We start from the raw sequence: 17,898 nt of genomic DNA, 5'->3' as shown, positions 1-17,898 counted from the left end.
GATCTTAAATCAGATCTGTAAAAAAATGGAGTAAAAGTCATAAAAATGCAACAAGTTCTGTATGTTCTCAGATGACTTCATATACATACATATCTTTTTAAGTCCATACTAACAAGTGATTGGATTGTGAGGATAAGACTAAGCTGCTAGACAAAGAGTTTTCACAGTAAGTTGATGACTTAAAGATCAATTTTTATTTACTTGTTTTTCTTTTTTTTGTAAGATGTATTTTATTTACTTATGCATAAAAGAACTGGGTACAGGCCAGAAGTGCAGAGGGTAAGAGGATTTACCAGAGACAGAGTGGAGAGAACAGGTGGATCTGCTGAAATACACTGCTGAGGGGAGCAGCAGGTGAGACAGGAGAGGTCTGCTGTGCCAAGTGGGTCACTACCCTGGCTGGGGATCAAATTTGTGCTGCAGTGGCTGCCAATAATTGCTCTATAGGACTGAGACTTTAACTCCTGCTCCTCCAGGGGGGGTCCTGTTTGTTTTCTTATGCAAGGTGATCATTGTAGGTCAGAGGGAACCTATGTAAATCATTCAGAGATAGAGGCTTTTTCATCATTCTGGCAAGCAAACCCTAAAGCCTTGTTATTTAAGTTGTTGAAGGCATGTTACTGGGGTTATGGAATTAGAACAAAGAACCCTGAGAAAGCAAACTTCTTTAGACACAAGCCAGAGTGGTACTCCTCACTTCTACAAGTGCTCTGTTGACAAAATCGCAGTACTGTGATCATACCTACCTTTAGGAGAAAGGGGCATGTTTGGGTTGGACACAGAAACACACTGAGCTACAACCTTCTAATTATAGAGAGGAAGAGAATAGGTTTGTGCGATTAGCCAGCAGTCTCCACTAGAATGATACATCTTAAATATGTTTTCTGAAAGACCAATGGGAAACTCAAAGGAATGGACTCATACCCACTGAAAAACCCTTGGTGAATTAATGTACATTTGTATATTTTAAATGAAAACAACATAGTAGATGTGCCTATTTTATCTGCATATCATGAAAGGTTTCTACAAACTTGATTTCTTACTTTTAATAGACTAGTTATCCTGCTTATGATACACATGAGGAACGTTTTATTGTTTTTCTTGTTCCTTCAACATGTCTAACATTTTTTCCTTTTTCCACTTTGGGGGTTCAAGAATATGGCAGACTACTTGGGCACTTTCATGCTATTGTGAAGTGACATACAATTCTGAAGTAGGCCCCTTTTTTGAAGAGAAAATGTAGTTAGCTTACTGCTTGAGATGTGGCCAACTGACAGAGATAAGTCAGGAGGAAAGTTCTGTCTAAATTTACCCAGCCCTTTAGTCAGTGCCAAGAGAAGAAAAGGTTAAGATTAAAGATGAAGAGAAGATGATTCCTATGCCAAATTGTGCTTCTACACGATGTGTGCTGACAGGTTCAAATGATTCCATTCGTCTTGAGAACCGAGGACATGAGGTGCGAGCTTGATTTCTGGCAACACAGTGGACAGTCAGAAGTCCTTGGTAGACCTGTTCGCAGTTAATGGCCCTGGTTTATCCTTTTGCACTAAGAGGAATTTCCTGAAGTTTTGCAAACATGGATGATGGGCCTGGAGTCAAGCACATCCCACTGAAATAAAAAATAAATAAAAAAGGAAAAGAAGCCCCACATTTAATAATGTATGAGGGTGTGGACGTTTGAGAGCAGCTTGTCCCTGAGCCCAGAAGACCCTTTTCCCAGGTGGACCCTCTCCAAAACACACTCCTCCAGATCCTTTTTGTCTCCTTTGTCTTTGGTGCTTCTACTGACACCTTAGCCACATCATCTCACCCTCCCTGCCCTGCTCATTTCCTCTTCAGTTCCTGGTGGGGGTGGGGGAAGAGAAGGGGGTAAGTTTCTGACTCTGAAAAAGTGTTTTGAAGTAAAAGAACATTGTCTAATTTGAGAGCAAGGCAATTTTTTTTTCATTTGTCTACTGCAGTTTTCTGAAAACTTGGCTTGAGATGATTGTGTTGAAAATGCTAAATATATAAGTAGCAACAGGATATTACAGACAATTTACAATCTGACAATGTGTGAGAAGGCTGGTTTGGGGATGTCAGCGCCCTGATACCATCCTGTGTCTGCTCAGTACCAGTCACACATTGCTGATCTGGGAGATACTGTTTATTAAATGTGGGGCTTCTTTTCCTCTTTTTATTTATCAGGTGAGGAGAAAATGTAGGGTACTACTGCAGGAGGCCAACTAGTCGAAGTTAGTGACATTGTGGACCCTCTGAGTGTGAGTTTATACTTTGGGGATACTGAGAGCTCCTATTTTAAATTGCTCTTTTGTGCCGATACTGGATTCAAAACTACTGACTGAAAATCTGCAATGATCCTGTGGTCATCATCCCAAATTTTAAGACCAGGGACCTAAGTCTCCAAACAGGGTAAATGACTTAAGTTCATCCAGCTATCCAGCCATGAAACTGATACTCAAGTATAGTTTTCTCCTCTCTAACACAGCAGCAAATGAAAGGCACACACAGCACTATTTATTCAAGAAAAAAAATTTAAATTTAAAAATTTAAAAATTCTCTAGAACGGAGATCTATCTACATGACTCATTTTGTGGACGAAGCTCACTAGCACATGGGGATAAGTGCCTGAAGATAGTCCCCTCCTCCTAAAAACAGTAAGACCCCCCCCCCACTTTGTCATGCAAGGTCTGTGCTTAGTCACCCCTCCTGCAGCTCTGACTTCACAAGCATTTCTCTGCAGCTCTGCTTTGGCCAGATATGTTCCTGTAGAAGGTTTTGCTGTGGCATCTCTACTGGCTCCCTCCATAGAGATGATGCCAAGGGCTCATTTCGTCAGTCTGTTCTGTAGCTTGAAACCCTCTCAGTCCGTGTTACTTCCAAACTTTCATGTCACCTTGGGATTTAGGAATGTCGGTTGTTTTTTTCTGCTTTATATCTAATGATAAAGCTATGCAGGTGCTCCCAAGATTTACTAAAAGCACCAGCTGGCTTTGGCAAATGGTTATAGATGATGATGTTCCCCTGGCAGTCAGGCCCCTCATCACAGTGCATGGGACCCAACGACTGAGGCGGGAAAGAGATGAAAGTCCTGTGGTCCCCATGTACAGGGTGTTGGCCTCCTGCCAAGCTCGTGTAGCACATTCTGCACTTCCCCTCGCAAGTATTAATGTTGCTGATTCTCTATCTTCCCCTCCAGATTGCAGCTCATTTTGGGTAGTAGCTGACATTTATCAGGTGATCAGTAAATATTGATTGGATAAATGAATGAGAGCGCTGGTCTCCTGTTCAGGCTAAATAAATAAATACCTCAAAACTTGCCATAACACCTTCTAGAATGGAATGGATTTATGAGCGAGGCCATTTGATTGGATATTTATATGCCTAGAGCTGTACTTTAATGGTTTTCATTCCTGGCTCCCCCTGAGATTCTAACTTAATTAGCCAGAAACGGGCCTATACAAATCAGTTGTACTACCCCCCCCCCCCCCCAGGCTTCCTATGTGTTACATCTGAACAATCAAGGTTAAAAATATCCATCCAGGGCTCTCCCTGGTGGCGTAACAAGTTAAAGCACTGCATTATTTTCTTTCTTTCTTTCTTTTTTTTTTTTTATAATATAATAGTTTATTTTTTACATCATTTTGTACTTTTTTTTTTCATCTCAATTGTAATCCCCGTGGGTTTCCCATCACCGAGAAGCACCGCATTATGAAGCTCTCCAAAGCCACTGCAGCACGAGTTCCATCCCGGGACAGGGAGCTGAACCCATGGCTTGGCAGACCTCTTCTGACCCACCCGCTGCTCCCCTAAGCAGTGTGTCTCAGTACATCTGCCTGTTCTGCTCCTCACTGTCTCTGGTGAATCCTCTCATCCCCATACCTCTGGCCTGTATGCCCGTTCTGTAAGCATAAATAAATAAATAAATCTCCATCCACATGTACCTGGCAGAAGTGGTAACTTGTGGTTAATGCAGCCAGTGGATGGGTTGTGTCTCATAGAATCTGAGCCTTGTGGGAAAAGGATTTTGGCTCTTAAAGACATTTACTCAAGGACAGTAGAAAAGGGCATTTTCTGGAAGTTCAACTCAGAGGCTCAATTTGGGTAAGGTGTTCTGGTGAAGTAACTACTCATCTGTAGACCAGCTCAGCAGACATTTAATCCATGCCCTAAGAGATTTCTTCTGAGAACCTCAGCCTCTTTCCCCATCTGTTTTCTCCCAGTGTTTCAGTGTCGAGCTTCTCTGACAAACATGACGATGAGGTCATTGTGTAGACATAACTTCCTGGTAGAAGTGCTGAATTAAAGACCCTGTATTAAAAATAAATATCTAAGTCTCCCTATCTTGAAAGTGGAGTTTTGAGTTGTGTTAAAATGCAAAGGTTCCTGAAAAGTTGTTTGTAGCCAATGGAGCAAGAATTACAGTTGTTTTTCTTAAGCTGTTTATAATAAAGACTTAAGTTTTCCACCTTCATTGATCTCTGAATCTCTGTGCCCCGTGATGGAGTTTGTGCATAGTCTGCTAGGGTCAGCAGTCTTTTCACTGAGTGCTGGGGGTGAGGGCTGGGGGAGGAAGCAGGAAGTGGAGAGTCCAGCTGTATTTTTCTTATCCTTTAAAAGCTGTGTTCTTCGTGCATCTGAATCTAGTCTTCCATTTCCTTTTGCTTGTGGTTTAAAAATGGATTTGTTTAGCCGCTCACCTTTGTCCCATGTCCTTTAAAGGAAAAACAAGGATATGTACATCTTGTCAGTGCCCTGGAGTTCCTGGGGAAGGTTTATAATATGTTTTTGCAGGTACTTGTGGAGAAATGAACCTTTACGGACATGAAGCAACATCCCTTATGTGAGTTTCACCGATAGTATTAAATACAGGCATTTTGATTAATGCTAAGAGCTGTGAGGGTCTAACATTTCACCCTCTTGCAGTTTTACATGTTATTCTGCCATAGTTTCATGGAGATTCCTTAATGGGTTTCAAGGTGCTTTGTTACTCACAGCATTAACAATGGTCAGAAAATTGGCATTTCTTGTATCTGTTTTTCAAACCCAGTTCTTACAGGGTGAAGCAAAAGGACTCCACATGCAATGGAGTGTGATACGAGAGAGGACCTCCAGGCTCAGGGAATCGGATCTTGGCTGGGGGCAGTATGCATGCCTACCATGTGCTCCAGAGGGTAACGCTGGCTCTGGCTGTTAGATAAACCAAAGTCCTTGAAAAGACATTATAGAACAAGGACAGTCAGGGCTCTGCTTACAAGACATGAAGAAAAACGAGTCACCCATGGATAACTGTCTCCAGACATAAGTTGGCATGTTCACAGAGGTGTAGGTAAAGCTGAAGGCTGAGGCAGACAGTGGACTTTATAAAATTCTCTCTGTCCCACGCAAATGTGAAAGGTGAATACCCCACTTCTCTAGTGTTTGCTATTTAACAAACACCCCATAACTTACTGGCTCAAAACAGCAACCACTTATTTAGCTCATGAACTCATATATGAGCTGGGTGGTATTGGCTGGGTGGTATTCTGAGTCTGTTCTATAATGTCTTTTCAAGGACTTTGGTTTATCTAACAGCCAGAGCCAGCGTTACCCTCTGTCATCACTTCCACACCATGATCCAATGGTCAGAATGGTCATTTTCTTCTATATCTTTACAAGATTCTGAAATTATTTACTTATTCATATACTAGAGTGAAGCAACGCAATACAGTTAAATATATGTAAAAATACAAGGGTTCTCTAACCACAAGCAAGCTCTTGAGGACAACTTATCTGTAGCACCTAGAGAAGCATCTGAATATAATGAGTATCAATGAAAATATGTTGACTGAGTAAATTCTAGGACAATGAATTTGGTTGTTTTTATGGGAATAAAGACAGAGAACCACAGAGATGCAGCCTAGACTGTGATTCCTTACGGCAGGAGGGCTTTAGCGGGAAAGGCATTGGCAAGAGGCACGAATATTTGTCATAAGCTCTTTTTAAAAATTATTTATTAATTTTAATATAATAGTTTATTTTCACATTTTTTAAAAAAGATCTATTTATGCACACATAGTTAGGGTATAGCCCAGAGACTCAGGGGCAGTGAGAGAATTCACCAGAGACAGTGGGGAGCAGAACAGGCAGATCGTTGAAGTACACTGGTGAGGGGAGCAGCGGGTGGGTCCGGAGAGGTCTGCCGCACCATGTGGGTCACCTCCAGGCAGGTATCGAGCTCATGCTGAAGTGGCATTAGCTTCTTAGTGCTGTTCTTTAATCTGCTGTGCCACCAGGGAGGGCTCTATTTTTACATCATTTTGTGCCTTTTTCCATCTCATTTGTAATCTCCAAGGGTTTCCCATCACCAAGTCAGTTACCTGTGTGCCATCACCATAGTCCAGTGCACTTCCCTCCACCACTGTTTTTGATCCCATTCCCCACTCCACCCCTGTAAAATGTCTCTGCATATAGTTGTTCATTATTATTATTTTCTTGCTTGGTCCTTTATACTCATGCTATGAGTGAAACCATCTGGTATTTTTCCTTTTCCTTCTGGCTTATTTCACTAAGCGTGATCCCTTCCAGTTCCATCCATGTTGCTGCAAAAGGCATGAGTCACCAGCTTTTTTTATCTGCCAGACCAGTCCTTCTTTAAAGGACTTTATCTGCCATCTTGATGGTGCTGACATCAAGATTGTGACCATATTTCTTCCTTCTATTGAGGAACGACTCAACTTGCTAGGATTCAACTTATTGTGGGATTCACTGGCATTTTATCGAAGGTAGAATTATTTTTCTGTGGGGAGGGCACTCTGTATTTTAGGGAATTAGATGCTTAGAAGAACATAGCTATTGCATTTGTAATTACTTTCCCTTTGTAATGTCACTTGGCCTTTATATAAATCCCTCCTAACCTTTCTTCAAAGCCCATAGGAGAATAACAATGAGGCTATTTTCCTCTCTCTTAGGCTCACGTTTGTTTTTGTTTTTGTTTTGCTTCACTTCGAGTTTGGCAGCTGTAGACTTTAGGAAAACCTGAGTGTATTAGTTGGGGCTTAAGCATGTTTTCATTTGTTCAAACCTCATTTGATGCCAAAGCTTTTATTAAAGTTCCAACTAGAAAAGCAGAATTTGTAGGTCTTTATCAAAATATTTACATATCTATATACATGCATATCTATACCTAAATGTCTGCTATCATCCCACTTCCTTTCTTCCCTCCCTTCCTCCCCCCTCCTCTCTCCCTCCTTTTCTCATACCTGCCTTCCTTCCTGCGAGCCTGCCTTCCTCCTCCCCTTCCTCCCTTCCTCTATCCATCCATCAAACTCTATCTCCACCTATCTATCTATCTACCATCCATCCATTCATTTATTATAAGGGACTGGTCTCTGTAACTAGAGCAGGCCCACAGGGTTGGAAGCTCATGGAGAGCTGGAAATCACAAGCATGGGCTGGGATACTGTATCCAGGAAGCTTTCTCCTCTTTCTGGGAACGTCTCACTCCTCCTTTAAAGGCTTTCAACTGATTGATCAGGCCTATAACTGGGTGGTCCCTAGGAGAAGGGAAGTTCCAGGTTCCCTGCCCCACTCAGAGGGAGGGTGGAGCTGAGCAGAGAAAAAGGAGAAAGGAGAGAAGAAGAGAAGGAGGCCAGATGGAGAAGGAGGAGACCTAAGGAAGTCACATGGAGCAGCAAACATGTGATGAAGAAACCGGGCTTGTTTCCTGACCCTGGACTGTTTAAGGCAGATGTGGGTGAGATACCTGTAGGGAGGTGACTATGGCAGTGTTTATATTGATTTTGATTTTTCTCTTTTCCTCTCAGATTTGTCTGGCCATTTCTGACCCTTTTCCATGGGTCCCGGCCAGAAGGTGCTTTAGTCTTGTGGCAGGCTTTCAGGCCTTGCTTTGGGCCAATCCCTTTTGGGTTGACTTTTGCCCACGAGGGGATGGGTAACTTCAGGTGTTTGATTTAGAAGTTACATTCTTTGTGTTCCATATTGTATATTCACTGTATTAAAGTCACTTTTCATTAAAGCTTTATATGTTTTGCCTTGTTGCAGCGGATGGCAGAACCCACTTAGAGCAGGCAGGTTTTGGGGCTTCAGGGGTGCCTCTCTCTGAATTGAGGTACCCTATAACAAGGCCCATGTAGCATTTTCAGGAAAATTGTTGCAGGGCTGAGAGAGAGGGGCACCCCTGAACCCCCAAGCCTTCCTGTTCTAAATAGGCTCTGCTATCCACCGCATTAAGACAAGAGAGCTTTAATGAAAAGGAACTTTAATACAATGAGTATACAACACAGAAGACAAAGAATATAATTTCTAAATCAACACCTGAAGTTACCTATCCCCTTTAAGGTAAAAATCCACCCAAAAGGGGTTGGCCCAAAGCAAGGCCTGAAAGCCCTCCACCAGCCTAAACAATCAAAATCAATATAAACACTGCCATAGTCAACCTTCCCCCGGGTCTCTCACCCACATGTGTTTCAATCAGTCCAAGATGAAGAAACAAGCTCAGTTTCTTCATCACATGCTCTCTGCTCCACATAGCTTCCTCGGATCTCCTTCTGGCTCTCCATCCTGCTTCCTTCTTCCTCCAGATTCCTTGTCTCCTCTCCTCAGCTCCACCCTCCTTCTGGGTAGGGCCAGGAACATGGAACTTCCCCTTTTCCTGGGGACCACTCTGTTACATAATCTCTTGTAAACTAATTAGAGGCTTCAATCGTATTTGTCAAGCACTCTCACAGCAACATCTAGATTAATGTTTAATCAAGTAATGGGAGACTAGCTTAGCTAAGTTGACACATCAAAAAAACCACCATGCCAGGCCTGAACTGAGGTGTAGCCTAGAAAAGTGGCCTGGTGAAGGAATGGAGGAATGCCCACAGGCCTGAGCAAAACTAGCCCAGGCAAGCACCCCGCCCGCACCCCCCCACCCCCTGAATACGGAATAGGTTGAAGAGGGACAATGTACATTTAAATTGATTGGATAATGGGAATGGTGTGGCCCAGGCTGATTGGACTGGAGGCACCAGGAAATGAGACATTTATTCCTGAAAACATGTCTGTGGGTGGTTGAACTGTGACCCAGGCTGTGACATCTGTTAATCTTTGAATCCATTTGCTAAGTTGAATTTCGCGGGCTCTGACATATGTAACGGCCAACAAGGCCAATATATTCCCTGACATTCCTTTGGTCGGGATCTTGCCAGAACTCTTGGTCCTGCGTGTCCGGCAGGGAACGGCTTGACCTTGGCTAGCCAGCCCAATAAACTCTACTTTGCGAATTGCATTCTTGCGTGACGCTCTGTCTTTCGCGGTAGTCGAGTTCTCGGACCCTAACACGATGAGTCACCTGTTTGCAATGTGAACCTAGAATCTATATAAGAGAGACCTCTTTCTCCTATAGCACTGGCAGTAGCTGCGGTCCCCACCTAGAGGCTCCGTCTCAGCTGCTGCCCTGGATCAATTAACTCTGCGTGCTCAACCCTTCTGCCTTCCATCTTTCTTTCTTGTGGCTGGTCACAGAAGCCAGGACAAAACACAAATCAGTGGTGGGTCTGTGAATTAGTAACCCGCTTCTCATGTCACAGTGTAAAGGTGGTCCCAGGAAAAGAGGAAGTTCCAGATTCCCTGCCCCACCCAGAAGGAGGGTGGAGCTGAGCAGAGAAGAGAAGGACTCTGGAGAAGGAAGCAGGAGAGTGAGAAGGTGACCCGAGGGAGGCACATGGAGCAGAGAAACACGTGAAGAAACCATGCTTGTTTCTTAGCCCTGGACTGGTTGAAAATGATGTGGGTGAGAGACCCATGGGGAGGTTCAATATGGAAGCATTTATCTTGACTTTGATTTTGCTCTTTTCCTCCCTGACTTGTCTGGCCATTTCTGACCCCTTTCTATGGGTCCCGGCCAGACAGTGCTTTAGGCTGTGGTGGGCTTTCAGGCCTTGCTTTGGACCAATCCCTTTTGGGTGGACTTTTACCCACAAGGGGATGGGTAACTTTGGGTGTTTGATATAGAAATTCTATTATTTGTCTTTTCTGTATTGTATACTCATTGTACTAAAGTTCCTTTCCATTAAAGCTCTTACTTATGTCTTGTCTTGATGCAGCAGATGACAGAACCTATTTAGAGCAGACAGGTTTAGGGGGTTAGGGATGCCCCTCTCTCCCTGCCCTGTAACATCACACATAGACATGTCAGAGCAACAACATGCACATTGAGGTGCTCACCATAGACAAGAACAGAAGACCCTTGTAGTTGCTTCAGCATTTAGAATTTTTTTAACCTTAAATTTTGTTTTAAATCATAGGGCTTCAAATTAGATTTCGAAAACTTTTCCACATGATCCTTCAAAAAGTATTCACCTCCTACCAGGACCACCTGTGGAAACAGAGCTTTGTGCTTCCAGATGTACTTCCCATCAGGCTCTTTCACACCATTCTCAGAGGATAACTCTTAACCACCGTCAATTACAAACCTTGCCCTCTGGGCGTGGGTGCCCTAACTCAGCCCAACTGGATGCTTTTTTGCACCAAGGCTATCTCTGAGAACATCCATCCCTTCCTGTCCCCTGAGGAAATTCAAGGAGTCTTCCTCCCTTCCCCCCAAGTTTCTGGCAACCACCAATTTGTTCACTGTATCTGAATTTAGTGTTCATGGTGTTATTATTTATAATACACATATAAGTAAAATCATAATGGTATTTGTCTTTTTCTAACTGATCTAACACCTCAAATTAGAATCATGGTTTTTCAGGAAGAACTGGAAGGATTTTAGAGCTCACGTATTCTAGCTTTCTTCCCACCCCAATGAGGAGACGGAGAGGCACAGTGGTGTCTTCCTGGCTGCCCAGCTAGTAGGGAGCAGAGCAAGGACAGGAACATGGATTTTATGTCTCCAGTTTGACGGGATTCGCAGTTACTATCCAACCAATGCAGATTTATATGTTCTCCATTGTTGTCACTGTGTTAAAACACAGTGTTTTCTTCTTCTATTTTTTTTAAGATTTATTTATTTATGCATACAGAACTAGGGTACAAGCCAGAGGTGCAGGGGTGGTGAGAGAATTCACCAGAGACAGAGTGGGGGAGCAGAACAGGCCGACCTATGAAGTACACTGCTGAGGGGAGCAGCAGGCGGGTCAGGAGAGGTCTGCCGCGCCATGTGGATCATCTCTGGGGCCAGATATCGAACTTGCCCTGAAGTAGCTATGGCCAGCTTGCAGTACTGTGTCCTAACCTGTTGTGCCACCAGGGAGGGCCTGACACAGCATTTTCAAGACAGTTTTGTTCCTAGTCCTTATTTTCTACAAAGTCTGTGACACACACATTTAGGCCACTGCAGACAATTGCTCCCTGTCCAGGATGCCATATACACAAGTCCCTATAATTACTGCTTTGAAGCTAATGCCGAGCCATGGGATTATTTTTTGGTGAGTCATTTTCCTTGCTCCTGGGATGCTAGGCAAACTCAGGTGTTCAGGAACGATGATGGTAATCACAGACTGGTGGTCCAGCAAAGCATGAGGTTCAAATCAGAAGTTCACAGTTGGTGCATAAGAGTTTATGACTCCGTGCTGCCGTGTTCTCTATCAGTATGCCAGAGATTTGACCAGAAGATGTTAACAGAGCACGTTAAACTCTTCAATTATAGATAGATTCAACCTATCTTCTATTCTTAGTAGTTAATTTTTCTTATCCTCTCAAGGGTAGCAATTTATTTACACCTGACAGACTGAAATCCAATGACCTAAGAGACCATTTGTTCATATAGGTAATCTAGATAATAATGATACAATTACCCAAGATTTATGTAGTGCTTTTCTTTTGAAGAGCGCTAAATACTTTTAAATTTACCCATTCATCTTCAAGCACCCCTGAGAAGCATTACTGTCAACAGAATGTTTCCTTATAGAAGGAAATAAACAAAAGAGGTACTGTCTGAAATCACAGGAGGTCAAACATGAATATGGGACAAGCATCCGTAATTCTGCCAATATATACTTTGAGAGAGGTCACATTTTAAAATGGCTTCATCTGAACATGATGGGCAAATTCCTGGCCCTTACTAATTGATCAGGACATTCTTTCTCATTGAGCAGGTTTGTAGCCTCAGAATCATCTCCAACATTGCTCTTCAAGCCATCACTTCAATCAGCATTGACAAATGGATCACTCCCTTTAATGCATTAACACAGAGATTGGGTAAAATGCTAAGCAAGTCTTGTCTTCTTCTTGAAAGATTTGCAGCAAATCCCATTGAGGCTATAAAAAAGTAACATCATTCTGACCTGAAAACACTGTAAGGTTAGCTGCCATTTGACTTAGCTTGGAAACTAGTGTGACAGGGGACAGGTAGGGCTTTGTAGCTACTATAAACAGGCTGAGTTTAGGATGAGGTGAGAGCTGTCACTGACCTGAGTCAGTTTAGACATGTCCTGTTGCTATTGTCAAACACTTTAGGTTGTGTGTGAAGGGCAGTTTTCTGTGTCAGCTTTCAGTGTTGGGCTGAGACTGTACAGAATCAGTGAAACTAATGCTTTCCTTTTTTGTTAGTTAATCTGGAGACCTCAGAAATCTGGAGAGTGGGAAATTCAAAGGTAACTACCTACGTCTACAACCAGGGAGGTTAAGGAATGATTTGTATGATTTTATGATAGAAAAGCAACCAAGGTTGCTCAACTGGAGGATACAATTAGCTGACAAATTTTTTTTTGAGAAAAGCAAGTTTTTCTTCCACAGATTTTGTATTCTTGAAGTTGGAAGACAACAGAAAAAAGTCAAAATCATTTGAAAAGGACTAATTATAATAGCTTCACCTTAGAATTGACACTTAGCGGGTGGCAGGGGTGGAAACACCCTAACAGCTTCAATATTTTAGGTCTATAAAAAATGGAGAAATAGGAATGGACATATTTTTAGCATTTAGCATGTTGATAGTCATTGATTTTTAAAAAGTAAAACAGATTGCAAAGGGCACTTGTCTCCTGAAGTCTAAGCTTAGAGTTCTTCAAGTTATCTAAATAGCCTCTGGCTTTTCCTTTGGGCTGCCATATGTTAGCCAAGTTTCCTCTCTTCATTGGTACATTAACTTCTGCAGCATTGTGTGATTTCTTTCCATCTTGTACATCTCCAGATCTCCAAAGAGGTGGCCCAGCAGAAGTTAAACCTCATCCTTCACAGTTCCTCTGCATTCCCACCTCTCTCTCTTCCCAGTCTTCCTCTCTTTCCCATCAACACTAACTCACTGGTTCCTATGCTCCATTTTCTAAGGTTTTGGATTCCTGTGTTGTCACTGATGGATTGTTAGGTTCCACCTCCCTGGCAGGGTGAACATATGTTAACAGAAGGTTTATAGAGATACAGAGGTGCAAATTTTCACTACTTAAAGGTTTTGGTGAGGGGATTCTCCAAATGTTGCGATTGCCCTGACTTTTCACTAACACGAGTTAGTCCTATTTCCAGACTATGCCCCACATACGCAAGGCACAAGGACCAACAGATATAAAGATCCTACCTTGTCTACACTCATGTAATAGAGAAGGTTGAAAACAATTGTCTGGGAGCTCTCTGGTGGCTTGGGGGTTAAGTTAATGCTATCATCACTTGGCCTGAGTTCAATCCCCAGCAGGGAACTAACCCCCATTGGGCACAGCAGACCTCTTCTGTTCTTGCCCACTGCTCCCCTCAGCAGTGTATTTCAGTAAATCTGCTTGTTTTGCTTCCCACTCTGTCTCTGGTAAATCCTCTCACTCCCCACACCTCTGGCCAATGCCCCAGTTCTTGTATGCATAAATAAATACATAAATAAATATTAAAAAAAAAAGGTCTGTTGGTCCCTTCCCTTTGCAATTTCATGGCAGATGATTGAATGTGGTTCTGCTCAAAGCAGGTACTCACTGAACACTTCCTGTACAGGCTTTGTGACCACTGTTTGGTGATCTTTTATTATAACTCATTCTCCTCCCAGAAAAGAAGTCCTATATTTTATTTTCTGTTCTGTGAAGTCTCTAAACAATACTGGAGTAGAAATGGTTGAGAACTTCAGTGAGCTGTATTATCAGGGTTCTCTTTTATATTTCCTAGAAGTCTTCCACTAGAGAATTTTTTTTAATTGAGAAACTAGTATAGTATACTTGAACAGCACTTGAAAGTATCGATAGCATGGAAGGGATTCCAATACCATTTATTGTCATGTGTGGTAGAAACAACATTTTTTACTTGAAATCAGGAAGTTTAGCTTCTTCAAGACCAGATTCACCCACTATTTAGCTGTGTGACCTTAAGATAAATACTTAGCTTCTCTGTGCATCAGGTTACCCATAGGGTTTAATTCTAAAAATATTGTTTAATATTTAAAAAAATATTTATTTATTTGTGCATATAGAACTGGGGTACAGGCCAGAGGTGGTGAGAGGATTCACCAGAGACAGAGTGGGGAGCAAAACAGGCAGATCGACGAAGTACAGTGCTGAGGGGAGCAGTGGGCGGATCAGGAGAGGTCTGTGGTGGCAAGCGGGTCACCTCCAGGGCAGGTGGGGATCGAACTCATGCTGAAGTGGCTTTAGCTTCTTACTGCTGTGCTTTAACCTGCTGCGCCACCATCGAGGGTCCCTCTAATATTTTTAATGCTCTCTGGCACTAAGTAATGTCCCTTCAAAAGATATTTTAATTCCTAGAAACTCTGACAGCTACCTTTTGTGTGGCAAAATGGTAACTATTACGCTACTATGCAAAAGAAGTGATTATGTTAGGGATTTTGAGATTACCTCAGAAAAATAGTGGCCCCTAAACGCACCCTTATAAGATGAGTATAGAAAAGGAACCATGACTGAGGGCGGAGATTAGGGTGATGCCACCATGATAAAAGGAATCCTGGCAGCTGCTATCAGCTGAAAGAGGCAGGATGGATTTTTCCTTAGGTCCTACAGAAGGAATGGTGGCCTAGATTTCTGACCAGGGAAATGAATTTTGGACTGCTGGTCTCCAGAACTGTGAGTGATTAATATCACTTATTTTAAGCATGTGGTCATTGGTTACAGAGCTATAGGAAGTTCATACACAGTGCTGCAAGGCCTGTGGTATCAGCAAGCCCAGGTTCAGTCCCTGGCCCCAGTCACTACATCATAGTTCATCTGAGGAAATGAAGAAGTAGCTTGTAAAGAAACAAGTTGACAAGAGGTTTCTAACAAGCTGGATATCCCTTACAAATGCAGGTATCTGTTCATTTTTGCTCTATCTTCCGGACTGACTTGAGGCTGGGGCATGCCTCTCAGACTCTAATGCATATAGAAATCCTGGTTTTATGAAAATGTAGACTCTGGCCCAGTTGGGTGGACCTTGAGATTCTGCAATTCAAAAAAGTACCTCAGCTGCTGGCCTGTAGACCATCTTTTGAGAAACAGACTCTAAGAGGCAATTAAAGTTGTTTCCTCTTGGTTTTACAGAGGACTTCTTGGCAATGGAAATACAGGAATATTTAGCTTTACAGTGCAGATAAAGAGACATTTATATTTGCTTATGGACAATTGCTTTCAAATATAATCTTGCCAAATGAATGTGTCCACAACTTAGGCTCTGGAGTGCTAGCCCAAGAGGGAGACCCTCCCTTAGCTCAGTTCTCTCCTTTTGAGGTAGCCTTGGTGATGGAAAGGGCATGGGGTTGGGGCCATAAAGACTGAGCTCAAATCCTTGCTGACTCTTCTGGCTATGTAACCATCCAACTCAATGAAACAGTCTGGCTTCAATTTTCCTCATGTAAAATGCAGATGATATCCCTTCCACGTATAAAGTGGGGTTGTTGTGTGAACTAGACAAAATCAATCTACCTGTGGCAGTGATGCGGAGCTGCTGTGAATTAAATGAACGGGCCCTCTTTAACTGAAGTTATGCTTATGACTGCGTGCTCGCCGCTGTGACAGGCAGTACAATGTGGGGTGGGGAAGACAGGCAGGAGAACCAGAGATGACGGCAGGCCTCCTCGGGCTATGGAGGAGCCAGCCTCCAGTTCAGAGGTGCCCTGATATTATGAGACAAGGGGACTCTGCTTTCTGGTGTGTGTTCTCATTGCATGATAGGAGATTGTTTCTTGTTTTCCAGCCTCAGTTCTTTCTCCAGAAAGGCTTGACTCTGGCTCAGTTTTAACCTCCTGAGGTTAAATTAAAAGACCAGTTGGGTCTGTTTTGGCTTCACAGGGAGATTTTATTTAAAATAGGAAAGGGTTCAGAATACCTTCAGAGCAATTGGTCTTTCTTTAGAGAGTAAGAACAAACTGCAGATCAATGCAATAATTTTTTTTTCTTTCTGGGAAGAAAAAAAAAAAAAAAGGAAAAAGATAAATAAGCACTTTTATAGTTCCAGAGGGAATAAGGAGTAGAGTCCTAACTTTTCTGAAATTCATTTCAAGGGAACAGCTTTAGCTGCTGAATTTCATTGCACTGCAATACAGGCTGATGTTAAGAGCCTCAAAAATTGAGCCCCAACTCTACTGCCACAGTTTATAAAATCAGAATCAAATGCCTTTAGATGTTGTTTCTGTCGTGGGGAGGAGTTATATTCTCACCTGCTCAGATAATATGAGAAAACTGCTACAGAAATGATCATTGTATAACAATCAAGAGAGAGAAGTTTGAACTCTTTGTTTTAGAATGTTTGTGCTCTAGCAATGGCTTATATCAAAATGGGCCAGTTGTCTCTGATGGCTTCGTTGATTTAAATTAAGTCCTAGATGGTGAGTATGGAAATGCAGACTTCAAGGGGAGGGGGCAACTTTCCTAGAATGCACTGGACTGTGACAATGACATTTATGGGGGTGATTTGCATCTCTTCTGGAGGAAGAATTGGAGAGAGCATGCCTATCCCTCTTCCTCAGCAGTTTCTTCCCTCTTCAATTGATTCTCCACATTTCAGCCAGATCTATCTTTACAGATACCAAATCTTTTTATTATAACATCCTGTCTTGAACTCCCCATGGGCTTCCTCCCCTACTGACTATGAGATTTCTTCCACATCAGTGAAGAACTCCCACTCACCACGCTGCCTGTTCCCGCTGCTCAGAACATTTCACATTCCTGCCGCCACCGCTGTGCTTCGCCGCACAGGCATCGCCGGCTCCCCTAGTAAGGCTGGTGCTTTGCAACACCCCAGCTCACATGTCAGTTTCTCCATGAAGCCCCCTCAGTCCTTTCAGGATAAACGAGGTTCTTTTGGCCTCTCAGAGTCCTTTAACAGGGCTCTTTAATAGCACTATTTACATGTTTTTAAATTTTTGTTTCACTTCAGACAGTGAGCTGTGTACCTGGCATTTCATAGGTTCCAGTGGGTGATTTCTGATTTGAAACATAAGAGGGGGTTGGCAATATCCTGCTTTCCTGACTGACTTTATAAAGGTTTTGTATAATCTTACATCTGGACTCAGAGACGTTGTTGATGCTGCCTGTAAATATATGTGATTAGTATCTGCTTTTTTTTTTTTATGAATTTCCTCTCAGTTTTGCTGTTTGTTGGGTAAATTATGAATCAGTAAATTGCTTCTCTCTTATTCTAAGGCATATTTTATATGATTATTCAGGACTAACCTTGAGCTTTGGAAAGCTAGAAAGAACTATGAGAGAAATGGAGATCTTCTGAAAGACTTTTTAATTTTGTCAAGGGTGAGATGAGCTAAGTACTGAACTGTGGTAAAGAGAAATATTCTATGTGCAAAGTAGCTGTTCGAAGACTAGGTACCTAGGTGGAAGGAGACAACAGCTAAGGGAGTGATTTCCACTTCTGACCCAGACTTGAACAATTTAGGGATCGTTGCCATAGCTACCACTCTAGGCGAACACTTAGATGGATAAAAGAATGATCAGAAAGGACTCAGTTTGTAATCAATACCTCACAATTGTCTCCTGAGTGAGCTTATAACAACTCCAA

Source organism: Condylura cristata, unplaced genomic scaffold (genome assembly GCF_000260355.1).
Source record: "Condylura cristata isolate star-nosed mole 26May11 unplaced genomic scaffold, ConCri1.0 scaffold00007, whole genome shotgun sequence".
Classification (NCBI taxonomy): Eukaryota; Metazoa; Chordata; class Mammalia; order Eulipotyphla; family Talpidae; genus Condylura; species Condylura cristata.
Note: the sequence above shows the minus strand (reverse complement) of the source record.